This window comes from Protopterus annectens, chromosome 2.part1 (assembly GCF_019279795.1).
Source record: "Protopterus annectens isolate FY-2018-M chromosome 2.part1, PAN1.0, whole genome shotgun sequence".
NCBI classification, from domain to species: Eukaryota; Metazoa; Chordata; order Ceratodontiformes; family Protopteridae; genus Protopterus; species Protopterus annectens.
The window spans coordinates 1,673,755,049-1,673,777,123 of record NC_056729.1 but is presented as its reverse complement, the minus strand read 5'-3'; positions in this window follow the sequence as shown (position 1 = coordinate 1,673,777,123).

Here is a 22,075-nt window from a genome sequence, read left to right as displayed (position 1 = left end):
TCCACAACCCCAGTCTTCAACAGCTTCCAGCAAATCTGCCTGGAATTGCTTCATTGGCTATGCTTGACAGAGGCTCAGTTACTTCATCAATGGTGCAGAGAAAGCCAACACACTGTAGCTATGCTTCTAATTGCCCTTGGGCAGATAGTTAGTAGGCTATCTGTGAACCTCTAAAGTGCAGGCCATCACAGCCATAATATGTGAATAAACAGACCTTCAGATCACAATATACAGTGAGAAATCACCATGAGTCAGGAAACAGTTATGTACAGTAAGAACATACAGAACACTGATACTTAGTCACTCCAAAAGTCTATCTTGGAAGCTAGAAGACTTGTATAAGTTTAAGGCTTTCTATTGCTTACCAGTAGGTTACCTACAGGAGAGATGTAAAACAAGCACAGATGGGGAACATGCATGCAACAATACCATACCGGCCTATGTGTCAGCCTTAGGCTTTGGAATATTGGTCAAGGCTATTGGCGCCCCCATGGTGCCTTATTTAGGAGAGTCCCGAAGTTGAATACCAGTTCTGTAAATGGCACAATAGCAGATTTAATGAGGGTTATGCAACTCAACACCAGTAGCTGTGATCACAACATGCATGCACTCACAGCACTCCTCAGGATGGACAGCATCAAAATCTGTGCAGTAACTAATATCTGTCTTAAGGCTCCTGAGAGCACACCAGCACTGCCAGACTACAACCCATACCACACATTTCAGCCACAGAACATGGACTGACACAGATATGGAGGGGCTGTATCCATATTCAACTCCCCTACCGGAGGCCACAACATATTGGACCTGGTCATCACCAACATGGGTGACTGGTGCAACCTACCGGAGGTCAACCCGTCACTGGTTAGATCAGACCATAAATTAATCGCCATGGGTGTCCACACCCCCCCCCCCGCCCCAACCAAGGAAACCACAGTGAAAAACTTTTCTAAAGCAAACTTCACCTTACTTAAGTCAGAGGTGGTAAGTTTCACAGCCCCCATGCTAAAGGATAACACTGCCCAAGATGCAGAATCCTTTACAATTGCACTCTATGAGCACCTACAAGGATGCATGGATCGTGCCATCCCTAGCAAAACCAAGACTCATTCCCCTAAGAGAAGGAAACCAGTCTGGTGGACCCCTGCCATCAACAGGTTATACAACAAAAGGAGGAAACTAGTTCAGAAAAAAAGCAAATCCCAAGAAGGAAAGACATCCCTGATCAGTATCAGTAAGAAACTAAGGTCCCTCATAAAATCATCCATAGGTTCATAGGTTCATAGGTAGGTACTAGGCTATCAGCCCTAGGGCCCATACAAGCCTAGCCAAAAAATGTACCCTGGCTTTCGCCACCCAAGAAAATTATTTTCCTGTGCCCCTGTTGAGCAGAGCCACAGAAGTGATCCCCGGGGTGAATTTCCCATTTCCCATCCAATCATCAAGATTTTTCTTGAAGAGTGCTAATGAGGAGCTCTGTTTGACATAGACAGGTAGTCTGCTCCAGAGTATGGGAAGTCTCTGGGACAGGAATCTATCCCTCCAGCATGTTCTGTTTATTGTGCTGACAAGGTTAAGGTCCCTAGAGCATGTAGCTCGGAAGGATTGGGATTTCTTTAAGTGGAGCATGTCCAACAGCTCTGGGTTTGACATAGCTTTGTATGTTAGGCAGAGATCGCCCCTGAGTAGGTGATATGTGATGGAGTAAAGCTGTAGTTTTTTGAGACGGTCTGCATAGGGCATCTGTTTGAGGCCAGTAATCCTCTTTGTGAGGTATTTCTGTGGTCTTTCCAGTTGTTGTAAATGTCTTGTGAGGTGCATACCAAAAGGGGCGTTGTACTCTATAATGGGTCTAATGAGTGGTGAGTAGAGGGGAACAATGACCTCTTTTTTTCTGGATGAGAATCCTTTTGTGATGAGATGAGCCACGTAGAAGGATTTCCTGACCACTGTGGTGATGTGATTATCAAAGGAGAGACTACTGTCCACCTGTGTCCCAAGGTCTCTTATCACATTTTTGGCATTAAGTAGACTACCAGCTATGTGGTAGTTCATGGGTACAGAGTTTTTACCAAAGGGATGACAATACACTTTTTGGCATTGAGCTTCAGGCCATGGCTTTGACACCAGGTATCTGTCTCAGTGAGGCCCTTTTGTAGTTTGTCCACATCGTTAGGAGTTTTGATTATGGCTCCTAGTTTGCAGTCATCTGCAAACTTTGTTAGCCAAAGACCTTCTGTGTTGGCCTGCACTTCAGAGAAGTAGATACCAAACAGGAGATGACCCAGGACTGAACCATGTGGTACTCCACTTGTCACTGGTCTGATGTCGGATTTGGAATCTGCTACTTTCACAGTGTGGGTTCTGTCCATGAGCCAGTTGGCACCCCATCTTGTGACATAGGGATTTATACCTAGTTTAGTGAGCTTATCTATAATTCCAGAGTGGGGGATGGTGTCAAAAGCCTTGGCAAGATCTAGATAAGCTGTGTGAACCATTTTACCCTCATCTATGGCTTTGGTGACTGCTTCAAAGAAGTCAATCAGGTTTAGGAGACATGATCTGCCTTTTACAAATCCAAACTGAGTAGGGTCCAGAGTTTGGAGATTACCAATGTCTTTGTTTATGAGTTCCACGATGATACGTCAGGCTAATGGGGCGGTAGTTCCCGGGGTCCATCGTGGCTCCCCCTTTGTGGAGTGGGATAATTGTCATGGTGCACCATTCAGTGGGTACAAAGCCTGAGGTGAGGCTATGATTGAACATGGTACTTAGGTAGGGTGCCAGTTCATTCTGTAGTTCGTGTAGAACGCAGCCTGGGATATTGTCAGGTCCCATGGATGCTGTGTTCTTGGCTTTGAAGAGTGTGTTTTTTACCTGTGCAGCCATGATTATAGGAACTTTGCATTCTTCCGGTATAGAGATGGGCCCTCTAGGGGGTGAGAGGGGGGTAAAGTTAGCACTGAACCTATCTGCTAGGATGTTGGCAATATCAGTTGGTTCTGTATATTTAGTGCCATTATGCTGTAACTTAGAGCAGATCTGAGTGTTCACATTTAGATTCTTGACATAGCTATAGAATGCTTTGTGGTTGTCTTTAGAGTCAGTGGCAATTTTGTTTTCGTAACTAGCTTTGGAGGATTTTATGAGGGATCTCAGCTTCTTACTGAGGTTGACCAGGGAGTTCCTCCAGTCATGGGATTTTACTCTTTTTTTGCAACAGTTTCTTTCTTCTGTTGTAGAATTTGTTTATGGCAGAGGACCACCAGATTGGCTTCCTTTTTTGGAGGATAACATCTTGGTTCTATTAGGGATAGCATGATCCATGCACTCGTGTAAGTGCTTATAAAGTGCATTTGTGTATGATTCAGCTGTCATACCTCTATTGTCCATCTGCATGGGTGTCATGAAGTTTGCCACTTCTGTCTTAAGAAGTGTGAAGTTGGCTTTTGAGAAGTTTTTTATGATGGTTTCCCTAATTGGGGCTGGGGGTGGGATGTGGATGTCTAGGCTGATTAGCTTGTGGTCGGATCTGACCAACGAGGAATTGACCTCTGGTGTGGAACACCGGTTTCCCATGTTGGTAATGACCAGGTCTAGGATATTGCTGCCCCTGGTGGGGGTGTGAATAAGTTGATCCAAGGCGTTGGAATTTATGAAATCTAGAAAACGTTGAGCAAAAGAGTTGGTACATGAGTAGTTTTCCCAGTTAATGGTGAGGTAGTTGAAATCGCCCATTATTAGGGTGTTGGGTTGTACCCTAATACTTTCCAGTGTATCAAGAAATGAGGAGTGTGAATCCTGGGGCATGGTGGGGGTCTGTAGCAAGCTACAATTTGGATTGCGGTCTTGCCCAGAGTTAGTTGCACTTGGATAATCTCGGATGCATTATGCTGTGCAACTAGCCTGGAGGTGTGGATATCCTTAATGAATATGGACACGCCTCCACCTTTAGTGCTTCTTTCTGGGTTAGGTGGCCAAAAGGTGTGGTATGAATTGAAGCCTGGTAATGCAGGGGTGCTCTCTGGAGCTTTGAACCAGGTCTCTGTCACTGCACAGATGTCAATGTTCTCTATTTTAAGGAGTGCCTCGAGTGAGTGCATTTTGAGGTTTAGACTTCTAGCATTGAGTAGCATTACCCTTAGATTTTGGCTAACTTCGAAAGAAAAATAGCCAAGGACTTGAAAGATAACCACAAAGCCTTCTTTAGCTTTGTCAAAAATCTAAGTGGGAACTCGCAGATATGCTCTGAGATAGTGCAAAATAGCACAAAATATACTGAACCTACTGATATTGCCAACATACTGGCAGATAGATTCAGTGCAAACTTCACCTCCCTCTCACCTTCAAAAGGGCCCACAACAATACCAGTAAAGTGTAGTGTCCTGGAAATCACAGAAGCACAGGTGAAAACAGCCCTTTCAAAAGCCAAAAACACAGCATCGATGGGGCCAGATGGTGTCCCAGGCTGCGTCTTGCACGAACTACAGAACGAACTAACCCCCCACCTAAACATGCTGTTCAACCTCAGCCTCTCCACAGGCTACGTGCCCATAGAATGGTGCACAGCAATGGTTATTCCGCTCCACAAAGGAGGAGCCACAACTGACCTTAGTAACTATTGCCCCATAAGCCTGACTAGCCTGGTCTGCAAGGCTATGGAGCGCATCATCGTGAAACTCATTAACAAAGACATTGGGAAGCTCCAAACACTTGACCCGACCCAGTTCGGCTTTGTTAAGGGCAGATCATGCTTACTGAACCTGGTTGACTTCTTCGAGACAGTTACCAAGGCCATAGACGAGGGAAAGGTGGTTCACCCAGCCTGCCTTGATCTCACCAAAGCGTTTGACACCATTCCTCACTCGGGTATTATAGGAAAACTCACCAGCCTGAACATAAACCCCTACGTCACAAGATGGGTTGCCAACTAGCTTACAGACAGAATTCACATGGTAAGAATAGCGGGCTCCAGGTCTGACTCTAATCCAGTCACAAGTGGTGTCCTGCAAGGCTCAGTTCTGGGACCCCTACTGTTCGGCATATATTTCTAAGAAGTACAGGCAAACACAGGAGGACTATGGCTAAACAAGTTCTCCGATGACTGCAAAATGGGAGCCATAACTGACTCTCCGGCTGACATGGACATCCTCCAAAAAGACCTTACTGAGACAGACACCTGGTGTCAAAGTCATGGCCTCAAACTAAATGCCAAAAAATGCATAGTCATCCCGTTTGGGAAAAACAAAACACCCACAAATTACCACATAGGCGGCAGCTCCCTTAATACAGAAGAGGTAATAAGAGATCTAGGGGCCCAGGTAGATAGTAATCTCTCCTTTGACAATCATATTGCCAAAGTAGTTAGGAAATCCTTTTATGTGGCCCATCTAATTACTAAGGGGTTCGCATCTAGAAATAAAGAGGCTATAGTGCCCCTCTAGTCGACACTCATCAGACCCATCATAGAGTACAATGCCCCATTTGGGATGTACCTCGCAAGACACTTCCAACAGCTTGAAAGACCACAAAAGCACCTCACCAAGAGGATTACTGGCCTCAAACATATGTCCTATGCAGCCCGACTGAAAAAACTCTGGCTGTACTCAGTGGCATATCGCTTACTCAGAGGTGATCTCTGCCTGACTTACAAAGCCATGTCCAACTCAGAATTGATGGACATGCTCCACCTAAAGAAATCCAAGTCACTGCCAGCCATGCACTCTAGTGAGCTAAACCTCACCACAACAATAAATAGAACATGCTGGAGGGATAGATTCCTGTCACAGAGACTCCCCATGCTTTGGAACAAAATTCCTAACTACATTAGGCAGAGTCCCTCACTAATACTCTTCAAGAGAAGCCTTGATGAGTGGATGGATAACAGAAAGTACACCCCTGGGATCACTTCATTGGCTCTGCTTGACAGAGGCTCAGTTAATTAATCAATGGGGCAGCGAAAGCCGACACATTCTGGCCTGGTTTATGAATGCCCTCAGGCAGATAGCCTAGTACCTACCTATGAACCTATGAACCTACACCTCCAGGTTAGTGAGGCAGCACAATATCTCTGAGATCACCCATGTGCAGCTAACATCAGCCACAACTTCAATGTAAACTGTGGCCTGCTACGGATCACCCTCCATGACCCAGGACCACCACTCCCCCTACCTGGAGACAGTGGAGAACATGACAGTCTTAACGCACACCCTGGCATTGGTCGATGTCAACTACCATACCATTAACTGGGAAACTTACTCCAGTACTCACTTCCAGGCCCAGCGCTTCCTGGAATTTATCACCTCATATGCCCTGTATCAGGTGGTAACCTCCCCAACGAGGGGTGGAAACTACTAGAAGTGGTCATCACCAAGATGGGCAACAGGTGCACCACAGCGGAGGTTAACCGGTCACTGGTTAGATCTGACTATGCACTATTCATTGTTTCCACACTCTAGCATCTCCCCCACCCACGGATACCACAGTGTATACCTTTCCTATAGCTAAATTTACACTACTAGTGACAGGGGTGGGAGGTTTCACAGCCCCCACGCTAAGGGGAAACACTGCTCAAGATACAGATAGATTTACAAATGCAGTCTATAAGCACCTACATGGATGTATGGATTGTGCCATCACTGGTAAACCAAGACTCACTCCTCCTAGACAAGGACACCAGTCTGGTGGACCTCTGCAATAAACAGGTTATACTACAGAAGCAGGACAGTGTTCCAGGCAAACAGCAAATCCCCCAAAGGACAGACATCCATGACCACTATTAGTATGATACGTAGGTCCCTCATGACATCATCCAAGGCTAACATCAGCAGGAGAATATGCAAGGATTCAAAAGATAACCACAAAGCCTTCTTTGGCTATGTCAAGGATCTAAGTGGTGACACACAGATTTGCACTGTGTCGGTGAAATATAGCACAAAATATGCTGACCCTACCGATATCACCAACATCCTTGCAGATACATTCAGTGCATATTTCACCCCCTAAAGAGCCCGCAACACTACCCGAAAGGTACAATATCCCACACATCAAAGACACACAGGTGGAAATGGCTCTCTCTAACAGCAGAACACAGCATCAGTGGAGGCAGATATTGTCCCAGACTGCATCTTGCAAACTGTACAAGACAACATGACCCCATCTAATTAAGCTTTCCAACTTCAGCCTCTCCACAGGCTACATGCCCATACAATGGCACGTGGCACCGGTTATTCCACTCTATCAAGGTGGAATCACAACTGACCATGGTAACTACCACCCCATACACCTGACTAGCCTGGTCTGCAATGGTATGGTTCGCATCCTCATGGCACTCATTAGCAAAGTCATTGGTAACCTCCGAACACGTGACCCAATCCAGGTCAACATGGTTGAGTGCAGTTCATGCCTACTGAACCTGTTTGACATCTTACATACAGTCACCAAGACATTAGATGATGGGGGAGGTGGTTCACACATACTACCTGGACCTCATCAAGGCTTTTGACACCATGCCCCACTCAGGTATTATTGATAAACACACCAGACTTACACCCATACATCACAGGTTGGGTTGCCAACGGGCTTACACACAGAACCCACATGGTACGACTAGTGGTCTCCAGGTCCAGCTCTTGACCAGTCATGACTGGTGTCCCACAGGACTCGGTCCTGGGAGCCCTACTGTTTGGCATATACATCTCAGAGGTACAGGCAAACACAGGTGGACTATGGCAGACCATGTTTGGCAATGACTGCGAACTGGGAGCCATGATTGATAGTCCAGCTGACACAGACATCCTTCAAGGGGCCTCACAGAGAACGTCACAGGGTGTCAATGTCACGGCCTCCAGCAAAGTGCCACTAACTGCATGGTCATTCCATTGTGGAATATTAAGCACCCATATATTAACACATAAGTGGCAGCCACTTTAATACAGACGAGGTAATGGGGTATCTGGGGACTAAGGTAGATAGTGATCTCCCCTTTGGCAATCATATCTCCACAGTAGTTAGGACAGCCTTCTATGTAGGCCATCTGATTACTAAAGGATTCCCATCTAGACATACTGGGGTTATAGTGCCCTTTTCCTCATCACTCATCAGTCCCATCATAGGGTATAATAACCCATGTGGGATGTACCTCAGAAGACACATTCAACAGCTGGGAGGTCCACAAATGTACCTCGCCAAGGGGAATACTGGCCTCCAACATATGCCTATGCAGCCAGACTGAATAAATTCCTGATTTACTCAGTGGCATCTCATTTACCCAGAGATGATCTCTGCTGGCCAACACAGCCATGTTGAACTCAGGCTTGATGGATATGCTCCACCTATGGGAATCCATGTCAGAGTGAGCCACACACTGTAGTGAGCTGAACCTTGCCACAACAATAACTGGAAGATGCTGGAGGGACAGATTCCTGTCACAGACACTTCCCATACTTTGGAACAACATCCCTAAATACATTATACAGAGCCCCTCACTAACTCTCTGCAAGAGAAACCTTGAAGAGTGGATGGGGAACAGTAGATGCACCCCAGGGATCCCGCCATTGGCTCTGCTCCACAGAGGGACAGTTAATGAATCAATGGGGTTGCAAAAGCTGACACATTTTGGCTGGGCTTATAAATGGCCTCTGGCAGTTGGCCAAGTACCTACCTATGAATCTATACATACAGTATCTGCATATGCTGATAGCTTAATTTACTGTTCCGGTGTTGGCTTACCTTGTGCCAATGGGAGTCGTGTGTGTAATAGTTGAGGGCTGCCTATGTTGGATGCACACAGTAGACTGCCTATACATGACAATTTACAGGTAGTCTTGTGTGTGTGCCATCCATTTGTACTGTGCGTGCAGGTAGAGAAAGGTGTCAGTCCCTAGGTGCCTACACTGTCAGTGTGTGTGCTATACATTCCCTCTTTGCCAAGGCATGGGAATACTGAGCACCATCTGCCTACTGGGGCTGGCTCACGGTGTTCATGGTCTGAGTACCTCTGTGCCTGTGGGGCCCTTGGCAATGGTGGTAGGCTGTGAGGACCTTCACCATTCTGTCCCTGCTGCAGCTGTTTCCACAGGACCATATTGTGTAGCATGGCACACACTATGAAGATGTGGGCACACGTGCCTGGAGAGTACTGCAAGGCTCCACCAGATATGTCCAAACAACGGAACCGTGATTTCAGCATTCTAAACACATGCTCTATGATGATTCTGGTTTGTGAGTGTGCCTCATTATGGTGTTCATGCATGGGTGTGTGTGCATTTCTGATGGGAGTCATCATCCACGGTTCCAGTGCATAGCCAGCATCCCCCACTAGGTGGCCATTTGGGATGTCCCCCCTGGCAAATAACTGATACAGCTGTGAGGCATGCCAGATGTGGGAGTCGTGATAGCTTCCAGGGCTGCCAGCACACACATCCATGATAATGCCCTGGGCATTGCATACAACCTGGCAGTTGATGAAGGGGTATTCCTTGCGGTTTATGTAACACCTGCCCTGCTCACCGGGTGGTGACTTGATGTGTATGTGCGTGCAGTCTATTGCACCCAGTACCTCCAGGTATTCTGCCACATGGTGGAAGAGACACATATTGCTGGCCAACTCCTCCTGCATTCGGGGGAAGTATATGTGCTCATTGGCATGTGGTAACATGGCATCCAGAAACTGGTGTAGTACCCTGGATGCTGATGCCTGTGAGATCCCCATGATATCCCCAGATGGTCTTTAAAAGGTATCTGTAGCTAGTATTCTCAGGCTTACACATACCTTCGTATCCACTGGGATGGGTTCCCCTCTGTTTGTTCTGGCTGTGAGGTGTGACCAGCACAGCTCGACAAGTTGCTGTAGGATGTCCCTGTCCACCCTGTAATGCTCTACTATTTCCAGATCATGTAGCCCCTGGTAGGTTACCCTGGGTTTGAACACTCTCCTCCTCCTCTGGTGCCTGACGTGTTCGTGTGCATCATCCTCCACACCACCTTCAGTCTCCAACACATGCTGGTGGATCAAAGCTATGACAGCCCCTAACATGTACATACTAAAAGTTCCCCGACTGTATACACCACTGGTGCAGAGTGTATGGGAATACACAAATGTGTGTGAGGTGCTTTCACACTTTATAGTATTGTGCTATGGATGTTGCTGATGTCAGTGGGTGTGTATGAGCTATTCCAGCTGCAGTGTGTCTTAATTATGGGTTTTGCAATGAATACTGCAAGTGTTGGGCCTTTACTGTGGATATCTACTTGCCTGTCTTGATTAATCTGTTGCCCTTTAATTCACTTTTAAACCTGGATCCCCTCCCATTATCAGGCATACATTCACCTGCCATCTTTTGTGTTTTGTACTTTCCCTACCCAGTCATGGCAAAATGTGTCTTGTAGCTGATATACTGCAAATTGGCTTTGTTCTGCTTTGACACTTTACTGATGTTCTTCGTGTTTCACTGATGCAGTCATTACATTTGGGGTAATCTGCTGGCAGGTTGCCCTCAGTCAGCCTGAATAACAAAGTCTTGGGTCCTGCGTCGGTTGCTGTCTCCTCTTCCATGATGTCAGGTCGTCAGGGGTATAAAACATGCAGTCGACGTCATTTTATTCAGTCTTTCTTGTCGTGCGGTGCCTGAAGCAGTAGCAGTTTGCAAGTGCCGGTCGGCCGACTCATGAAATTTTCGCATTCGAGTTTCAGAACCAAAGTCTTCAAACTAAAGCTAAGTTCCCCGTTGGGGAAACTTTTTCTTGCTCCTTATCGATGTCAGTAAAAGTTAATAATTGCATTACTTGTGGAAAGCAAATACCTCATAAGGATTTTCATTTGTACTGTATTCCTTGCCTAGGCCCAGATCATAACGTGCCTTGCTGTCAGTTTTGTGCTAGATTTAACCAACGCACTATTAAGTGTTGGTATATTTTTGCTTCTAAATATTTTGGATCAAGATTTAATTACCCTGAAATGTCGTCAGTTAGCAATCCGACTACCAGAGTTCACAAAAAGTGCAAAGAAAAAGACAGAGACAGACCATCGAGGTCCAAAACCGATGACGAAGCTTCTCCTAAGCCAGTCGCCGGTTCACCGGGACTCAGTGAGGTGCTTTCTCATCCCCTGATACCCACAACTTTTGAGTCGCAGGCCTCTACCGAGACCCATTCAGAGTCCGGTATGCCGCGAGATTCTCAGAGTATTGAACCTGCGGATGTCTCTCCCTTGGATGGGTCCAGAGCCACTGAGCAGGCACCGGCTTCTGTGAGTGTTTTCAGGTCTCAATATTTTTATATTAAACCAACGCCAGCCTCAAAAACAAGATCAAAAACTTCTTCTATGTCTAAAAAACCAATGCATGAGCCACATGCTCAGGCCCCTATGCCTAAAAAACAGATGATCAAAATGGCTGAGGACTTAATTACCTTGATCAGGAGTTCCCACTCCCCCCCCACTAAGAGGATTAGGCAAGGCACTGATTATGAATCTTCAGATCAGGTTTCCATTTCTTCTGATTCCTCTTCTGATCAGGAATTTTCTATTCCACCCTATGAGGATTCTGATGCAGAAGAATCCATCCCATCTGCATCTCCTCCTGAGGATTACTCTTTTGGAGAAACTTTGCATACTTTAAGGGAACATTTTCACTGGGAGAGTCAGGACTTCTCTGAATCAAAAAAGAGGCTTAGGGATTTCCTTCTTCTTCCTCAGCATAGGCCTTTGGCAATACCTCCTGTTTTACACATTGTTGATGATGTGTTTTCTGAATCAAGCTTGGCTCCTGATTCCCTACCTCTGGCTCCTAGTAAGCCAGACAGATATTACAGGGTTCCTGACTCCCACAAATTTCTATTCAAGAATCCTGCTGCTGATCCTGAGACTATTTCACAGGGTCCCAAAGGTGTAAAGGCCTCTACAGCCAAAAATCCTACCCCCTCTGATAGAGATTCCAGGGCACTGGATAGATGGGGAAAGAAGGTTTATACGTCTGCAACCTTGGCAATTAGGGCCTTAAACTGCCAGTTTCATATGCTTAAATATCAACAGCATGTTATGAGCTTACTGAAAGAGAAAATGATGTTAATTTCTGATTGTGTGGAAAATAAATAATTACAGGAATTATTGCATTCAGCAGAACAGGTTGGAAAGCATACTTTGCAATGTGGTTTTGATTCCTTGGAGGCCTCTTGCAGGGCCGCAGTTACTGGATCTGTGATTAGAAGGCTTGCCTGGCTCAAGGAGCAAAATCTGCCTGATCATGTTAAAGCTAAATTGTTGGATGCCCCCTTGCAGCATGATACTCTGTTTGGTAATAAGGCAGAAGAGGTTTTAAAGAAAATGGAAGACAAAGCTAAATCTATGCAAACTGTAAAAGATTTCTTGCAAGTGCAGCCACCCAGGTTCAGTAGGCACTGGCCTACAAAAAATTGGTCCTTTCCTGTGTCCAACAGAGCCACTCAAGGCAAATCTAGGTGCTCAAAATGCTCAAGATACCAATCACAGGGTTCTTACAGGTCAAAGCAATGGGGTGCCTCCACCTCCAAATCTGGAGGAAACAAAGCACAACCCTACAGTAAGCAGTCTCAATGACTTCTCTCTACCTTCACCAAGTACTTATCTTTTGGCAGCCCCCTTGGGAGGAAAACTAGCATTTCATGTTCAAAATTGGCAGTTAATTACCCAGGACAAGTGGGTATTAAACATAGTATCCCAGGGGTACAGATTTCATTTCCATACTTTTACAATTCCAAACAGTTGGCCAGATCTGCCACAAAATCAGTGGACAGAGGCTCAGAAACATGTTATGTCCCTCGTGGATATAGGGGCTGTTAAACCAGTACCAGAAAAGGAAAAAGGACAAGGTTTTTATTCAAGACTTTTCCTGGTACCCAGAAAAGACAATGCCTGGCATCCAATACTGGACTTATCGATTTTGAACACGTTCCTGGACATTCCAAAATTCAAAATGTTAACTTTACAACAGCTACTACCTATGCTGGGCATGAACGCTTGGTTAGTGACTCTAGATTTAAAAGAGGCATACCTGCATATCCCAATAAGGGAATCATGCAGAAGATACCTCCACTTCAAGGCAGATTTTTTGCATTACCAATTCTCTGCACTGCCCTTTGGCTTATCTACTGTGCCCAGGGTCTTTACAAAGTGCCTGGCATCAGTAATTGCATTCTGCAGACAAAGAAGCATACAAATCTATCCTTATCTGGATGACTGTCTCATTCAAGCAGAGGACAAGGACACTCTTCTTCAACATCTGTTGTTTGTAAAAAGGCTTCTAACATGCCTAGGGTACACAATAAATGAAAAGAAATCCCAGCTGGTACCCTCTCTAATAATTACATTTCTGGGTGCAAGTTTGAATACAACTGTCCAGATGGCTTACCTTACGCTAGACAAACAAAGACAACTGACAACATACTTCAAGCAAATGGCAACAAAAACCCAGTTATCTGCAAGACAAATTCTGCAGGCTTTGGGGTTCATGGCATCCTGCATTCTACTAATTCCATATGCGAGACTGCATAGGAGGAAACTACAATGGTACCTAAAAAGTTTATGGAGTCAACATTGTCACAGTCTGGAAACAATGATTCCTCTCATTCCCTGCCTACGACAGGAGTTTCTTTGGTGGGCAGAGACATGTCACCAAAACAAGGGACTGTCATTCACTCTAACCCCTGCCACCCAAACCCTAACTACAGACACATCCGACTATGCTTGGGGGTCCACCTGGCGAGGAGATGCATTCAGGGCAAATGGAGCCCAAAACAAATGCATCTGCACCTCAACCAGAAAGAGATGCTAGCTGTTCAGAATCCTCTGACAGCCTTCAAGGACTTACTTCATCCAGGACAACTACTGATAAAGATGGACAACACCACGGTTATGTGGTACATAAACAAGCAGGGGGATACACATTCCTACCCCCTTTGCAGACTAGCCATGGCATTGTGAAACACAGCTTTGACTTACCAAATACATCTTCAAGCTCAATTCTTGCCAGGAAAACAAAATACTCTGGCAGACGACCTAAGCAGAAATCTTATGGACCCACACGAATGGAAACTGGATCCACAAATCTTCAGCATGTTAACACAGAAATGGGGGAGCCCAGACATAGATCTATTTGCCTCTCCCCAAAATTATCAGCTGGACAAATTCTGCACAAGAACTTATCACAGAAAAGCATGGAAAGTGGATGCCCTATCCTTCAGTTGGAAAAACCTGTCAGTCTATGCCTTTCCCTCTCTGCCTCTTCTCTCCAAGGTCTTACTAAAAGTCAGACAGGAAAAAACAAAAATGATCCTAGTTGCTCTGGACTGGCCTCACCAGCACTGGCACCCAATTCTAAGGAATATGTCTCAACTTACTCCTTGATACTTGCCTCAAATACCTCATCTACTGTCTTAGCAGAACAATCAAATTCTGCACACTCAGCTCCAAACTCTGAACCTTGCAGCATGGCTGATCATTTAATTATTCAAACAACACCTCTCAGTATATCTGTGATGGATGTAATTTTGGAAGCCAGAAGGCCTAGTACTAGAAAATCTTATGCTGATAAATGGAAGAGATTCTGTGCTTGGAACCAAGCACAAGGAACGGACATAGCAAAGCCCAATATTCCGCAGATTTTACAATATTTGACTGAGATGCTTAACAAGGGCCTATCTTTTTCTTCAATAAAAATACATGCCTCTGCCATCTCGGCTCATTACAACACAGAGCCTCCCCTCTTTTCTCATCCTTTGCTTAGACAGTATCTGAGAAAGGCCAAAAATTTAAGGCCTCCCAGAAGATCACCGACTCATGCATGGGACTTCAATTTTGTGCTCGAAAAACTCACCCTGCCTCCTTTTGAACCAGCAGCTACTGCGGATATAAAATTTCTATCTTGAAAAACAGCTTTCCTCTTGGCAGTCACTTCAGCAAGAAGGGTTTCAGAACTACAGGCTCTCATGGCTGTGGAGCCTTTTATAACATTTTACCCAGACAAGGTGTCCCTCAGGACCAATCCTTCTTTTATGCCTAAGGTGGTATCCAGTGTGGCTCTTAACCAGACAATTCACCTGCAAACATTTTACCCAAATCCGCAGAACAAGGGGGAGCAGATTCTGCATTCATTAGATGTACACAGACAATTAAGACTCTACTTAAACAGGACCAAATCTCTAAGGAAGTCTGAGCAACTACTGAGGCATTTGCTGCAGGGTCAGAAGGGAAGGCTATATCAAAGCAGACTATTTCTAAGTGGATAAGCCACTGCATTTGTTTCTGCTACTTGCACCATGGTAAACCTGCGCCCAAGGGGATCAGGTCGCATTCCACTAGGGCTGCCTCTACCTCAGCAGCTTTTCTCAGAGGGGTTCCAACCAAAGACATTCTAGAGGCTGCTACTTGGAGCTCTGTTCATACCTTCACAAAGCATTATCATTTGCCTCTCTTCTCCAAATCCAGGGCAGGCTTTGCCACTGCAGTTCTGCAGGGCCTTATAGCCGCTCCTAATGCTATTTAGTTCCATCCTCCCATCCATAGCTTTGGGATTCTACTCAAATGTAATGACTGCAACAGTGAAACACGAAGAACATAGTACAGTTGTGTACACTTACCATAAATGTAGATGTTCGAGTGTATTCACTGTTGCAGTGAGGGTTACCCACCCGCCATCCCCCTTTTTTCTATAACTTTTCTTTCCTTCACTATATACTAAAGCCTTTGTGGTGTATTTGCTTTTAGATGAAGGTAAAGTTTATGTTGCTAAAAGTGCATTTTCATATATTTCTGTTTATATATATATATATATATATATATATATATATATATATATATATATATATATATTTTTTTTTTTTTTTTTGCTCCCCATTTGGGGGGCACCTGACATCTGGGGCAACAAAAACTGAATAAAATGGTGTTGGCTGCATGTTTTATACCCCTGACGACCTGATGTCATGGAAGAGGAGACAACAACTGACACAGGACCCAAGACTTTGTTATTCAGGCCGACTGAGGGCAACCTGCCAGCAGATTACCCCAAATGTAATGACTGCAACAGTGAATACACTCAAGCATCTACATTTATGGTAATTGCACACAACTGTCCTTTTTCTTTGCAGTACAGCCCCCCCCTTTCCTGTTCTGCAGGTAGCTGCTTGCAGCCTTGTTAGCTGTTGTCAATGGCCCACTGTAGGCTCCTAGGCATTAATTAGTCATTTGTACTCCAATTTCACTGCTGCAGCATTTCCTTTTTTCTTTCCTATATTCTTCCTGTTTCAGCTGCAGTGCACGCTGCATATACCCGTTCACTGGGTTTATGCCTGTTTTCATCTCCGTTCACATGCATACTCGGTTACCTTGTGTACTCTCAGCTAAACATAGCTATAACTCATTCAACACACCCCTATCCTGCAGCTTTGCTTAGCTAGGGGCAAACCGGTTTAGCAATGCTCCAATGTGCTTACAGCAATGACGACACACCCTTCTCTTGATGTCATCTTTATCTCAATGGCGCACTTCAGTGTTATAACGCTACGCTGTGAGGTGCATCCTTACACCAGCGGGGAATCTGCGATTTACTATTACTCCTCTCATTTGCATGGCATTGCCTACTAATTCCTAGCTACTGTGCATAACACTGTTACTGCCCCTTAGCAACCCTTGTGCCATAGTATGGTGTAGCATGCCTGCCATTGACTATTACGGCAAAATCGTGATATGTGTTTCATTGCGGTTTTATTCTATATTTTTATATATTCTTTGCGATCCCCTTTGCGCACCGCTGCCCTGTGCTTCCACATCGCGATAGTGTGACTATATATATATTAAATGTTAATTTTATATTTTGTACATTTTTTAATGCCAATAGCTATATATTTAACCATTGGCATATATTAATGATATAATACATGCGTTTGGTCAGCTGTCATGGTTCCGATTTTATGTTTGCAAAAATGTAAACCATTTTCTACTTTTTAAATTTCTGCATGCCTGCACCACTTCCTGAATTGCTACATACCTTCATTTGCATGCTACACTGCTGCACATGGGGTAATTAGCATACAGGGCCTGTGAGTTGTGCGGGCATAGCATATGCAGGTAGTGCACGTGGAAACAGCTCGTACCTGAATCGTTCGTCGGCCATATTTGGTGTTAGAATGCAGACGCTATGCCTGCACCTGGCGCAAGCTTCATGAATCCCGGGGATTGTTTATTAAAAGCATTTCACAGTAATTAAAAGTATCCTTAAGAAGTATAGTAAGTAGGGCTGATAGGGTTTTAATTCCATTGTATGGGTCTATATTAGAACATTGAAGTTTCAAAACTTAGAATGTTCTAATATCGAATGCTATTCAGCGAAAGCTGAAAACATCAACATACAGAACAGCAAATTTTTTCATAGGGAAAAATTTGCTGTTCCAAAACACATACACACAACACAAGCACACCAAACAAACAGCAATCCACACACATACACCTAAAATCTCACACCTAACCCTAGACTAAACTATACACACACCACTATCCACTTACTTTAACCCAAAACCTAACCCTAAGGTCCGTCAGTATCGCACAGTTACCTCACCCGTGCCCTAACCCTAACTCACCTACCCCGCCCTAACCCTCACATCCACACAATCGCACACTTACTTGACCCTCGCCCTAACCCTAACTCATCTAACTCACCCTAACCTTCACATCCACACAATAGCACACATACCTAACCCGCACCCTCACCCTAACTACCCTAACCTGCACTCAATCTCACACTTACCTGAACCCAACCCATAACTTTCCACCACAGTGCTGAAAATACCGAAGCAACAGAAATGGACAACCAAATTCTTTCCCTAGGAAAAAATTTGGTTTTCTGTTGCTTCGATATTTTCAGCTTTCACCGAATAGGATTCAATATTAGAACATTCGAAGTTTTGAAACTGCGATGTTCTAATATAGACCCCCCATTGTACAAAGCAGCTGTCAGACCATATATTGAATGTTGTGCTTTAGCATGTGTGTATAATTTAGGCCAGATGAAAGACGGGAAATAATTTAGAGATTCTTTACTAGACAAATACTGAATTAAACATTTAAGCTTTTTAGATAGATTGAAGGAATTATCATTGTATTTGGTTAGATACAGTCTGTTGAAGGAGATAGTATTATAATGTATAAATCTTTGAGAGAGGAGACACTGGCAGCTAATTTAGGGATTGAATTTAGATATAATTATTTAGGCACTAGAAGTTATGGCTTGTTTGCTAATTCTCCATATTATAGGGCAACAATAGGAAGTGGCTTTTTTATGTAACGATGTGCATTTCATGAACAGTCTTCAATTTTGGGTTAAAATGGCCAATATTGTAGAAATATTTAAAAAGGACTTGGATGATTTTTTGGAATTAAAAGTGTTTAATTTTCCAGTTAGTTGTGACAAACTCAATTAAGGTCTCTTTGGAGGCTCTGAGTTTCAGATACCTATACAATGAAACTTTGAAACATTCATTGATCCACTTTGTTAAAAATTTGACAGAGGTAATACCTTTAGCCCAAAACAAGGGTTTGACATGTTCCAAATTTTCCAGTAACTCTATAAATTGCAAAACATCGTACTCTTGTGCCAAAGCTTCAGAGTAAGCTTTATTGTCATTTAGGACTACACATGTGTAAACGTAAATGAGATTATGAGTATCAGCTCACCATGAGAGTACAGAAGAAGCATAGGATACAACAAATACAACAATAAGACATATCAAGTAAAGGAATTAGAGACTAATGGCTATGCCCCAAGAACATAAGAAAAAAGCTAACCCCCCATGTAGTCATATAAATACTGTACAGTAGCAGCATGACAGGTAAGATTGGTTATTGCACATGAACTGAAATTGTCACTCTTTATGTGTTATTACATAAAGGAAGTAACAGGCAATTTCATTTGAATGTAAATATATAACTAAGTAAATAAATACATATTGCACATTCCAAACAAGACACTGTTGTTATTAAGCTAATTTGTGATGGAGTCACTAGGGCTGGTGTCCGAGGTAATAAGTCTCATCACCACTGGGTAGAAGCTGTTAATGAATGTGGAGGCCCTACAGCGAATACTGCGGTACCTCCTGCCAGATGACAGTTGAGTAAACCAACCGTGTGCAGGGTACGAGGAGTCATTAAGTATTTCGTAGGCTGTTTTAAGGCTCCTTGCTGTGAATAGCTCTTGGATTGATAGCAGACTGGTGCCCATGATTCTGTCAGCAACTCTCACCACTCTCTGTAGCTTCTTCTTTTCGGGTACTGTACAGTTCCCAAACCAAACAGTGAAGTTACAGGTGAGAATGCTCTCAACAGCTCCTCTGTAGAAGGTGGAGAGTACAGTAAGTGGAAGCTTTTCTCTTTTGTGCCTTCTCAGAAAGTGGAGACATTGGCGGGCCTTTTTGACCAACTGACCAGTATTCACAGTTCAAGAGAGATCCTCTGAAATGTGTACTAGAAATGTTGTAGTTTTAACCCTTTCCACCTCTTCACTGTTAATCTTGAGCGATGAGTGGACAGATGACCTTTCCCTGAAGTCAGTGATGATTTCCTTTGTTTTATTGACATTCGGGTCTAGGTTGTTTCTCACACACCAGTTGGTCAGAGAGTTGACATCACCTCTGTATGCTCTTTCATCCTTGCCTTTGATGAGGCCCACGACTATGGTGTCATCTGCAAACTTGATGATATGATTGGAGCTGTATTTTGTAGAACAGTCATGGGTAAGGATGGTGAACAGCAGTGGGCTGAGTACACAAACCTGAGGAGCATCAGTGTTGGGAATTATGCACCCTGAGGTGTTACTTCCTATGCATGTCCTCTGAGGTCTGTTGATCAAGAAGTCTAGGATCCAGTTACAAAGGTGCTTGTTAATTCCAAGGTTGACTAGCTTATTGATACATTGTATCATAACCATAGTATTAAATGCTGAACTGAAGTCTATGAACAGTCTGACATAGTTGTTGTTTCCCTCTACATGGTCAAGTGAGAGGTGCAATGCCACTGATATGGCATCAGCAGTGGACCTGTTTGCCCAGTAAATGAACTGCAGAAAATCAAAGGTTGATGGTAGAATTGCTGACAGGTGCTTTTTAACAATCCTCTCAAAACATTTAATGATGTTAGAAGTTAAAGTAACCAGTCTGTGGTCATCCAGGCAAGAGGGGTTGGCTTTTGTTGGGAAGAGGGATGATATTTGTTACCTTGTAGCAAGAGGGTACTATTTTTAGAGAAAGGGAGGTGTTGAAAGTATCTGTCATAACTGAGCATAGTTGATCTGCACACCCTTTTAGTACTTTACCCAGTATTTTGTCTGCCAGCAGCCTTCCTGGGGTTCACTTTCTTTAGCTGACCTCTCACTTCCTCATAGTTAAGACTGAGCACCCCTTCATTCTGGTCAGTGGGTAACCTAGTTGCAGGCAAGTTATTTTTCTTTTCAAATCTACCAAAGAAGGAGTTCAGCATATCTAGGAATTCAATGCTGTCTTCACACTGAGCTTCCCTGGTTTTATAATTGATCTGTTGTATCCCTTGCTAAAGACTCCTAGTATCCCTCATGTCCTGGAAGTGATTCTGTACCCTTCTTCCATACTCCCTAATAGCCTCTTTAATGCCTATTTTTAAATTTGCTCTGGCTTCACTTAGACCATCCTTGTCTTTTGAGCTGAATACTGCATTCCTTGCCTTTAGGAGTTCATAAACTTTACTAGTGAGCCAAGGCTTTTGGTTTGCTCTAATTGTGATACTTTTGGTGATATATACGCATCAACACACTTTGAGGTGTATACCATTACTGCTTCTGTGTGGTCATCTATGTTTACCTGTTGGTCTGACGTAGCTGTCTCTTTGAATGCATCCCAGCAGGTACTTTCAAAACAGTCCTGGAGACATTCCATTGCCCCCTCATGCCAAACCCTGATCTGCTTCAACTAGGGTTGTCAGATTTCCGATTTCAATGCTAAGTGAGGACCAAAAAAAAAAAAAAAAAGGTCTTCAAAGCTTAAAAAAAAAAAGGTCTTTAAACACGGAGCTACTTCTGTTTAATATGGAACATCAAGTCCATGTTTACCAATTTTTGATTGGCCCTCTGTAGAAGGTGGAGAGTACAGTAAGTGGAAGCTTTTCTCTTTTGTGCCTTCTCAGAAAGTGGAGACATTGGCGAGCCTTTTTGACCAACTGACCAGTATTCACAGTTCAAGAGAGATCCTCTGAAATGTGTACTAGAAATGTTGTAGTTTTAACCCTTTCCACCTCTTCACTGTTAATCTTGAGCGATGAGTGGACAGTTGACCTTTTCCTGAGGTCAGCGATGATTTCCTTTGTTTTACTGACATTCAGGTCTACGTTGTTTCTCACACACCAGTTGGTCAGAGAGTTGACCTCACCTCTGTATGCTCTTTCATCCTTGCCTTTGATGAGGCCCACGACTATGGTGTCATCTGCAAACTTGATGATATGATTGGAGCTGTATTTTGTAGAACAGTCATGGGTAAGGATGGTGAACAGCAGTGGGCTGAGTACGCAAACCTGAGGAGCACCAGTGTTGGGAGTTATGCACCCCGAGGTGTTACTTCCTATGCATGTCCTCTGAGGTCTGTTGATCAAGAAGCCTAGGATCCAGTTACAAAGGTGCTTGTTAATTCCAAGGTTGACTAGCTTATTGATACATTGTATCATAACCATAGTATTAAATGCTGAACTGAAGTCTATGAACAGTCTGACATAGTTGTTGTTTCCCTCTAGATGGTCAAGTGAGAGGTGCAATGCCACTGATATGGCACCAGCAGTGGACCTGTTTGCCCAGTAAATGAACTGCAGAGAATCAAAGGTTGATGGTAGAATTGCTGACAGGTGCTTTTTAACAATCCTCTCAAAACATTTAATGATGTTAGAAGTTAAAGTAACCAGTCTGTGGTCATTCAGGCAAGAGGGGTTGGCTTTTGTTGGGAAGAGGGATGATATTTGTTACCTTGTAGCAAGAGGGTACTATTTTTAGAGAAAGGGAGGTGTTGAAAGTATCTGTCATAACTGAGCATAGTTGAT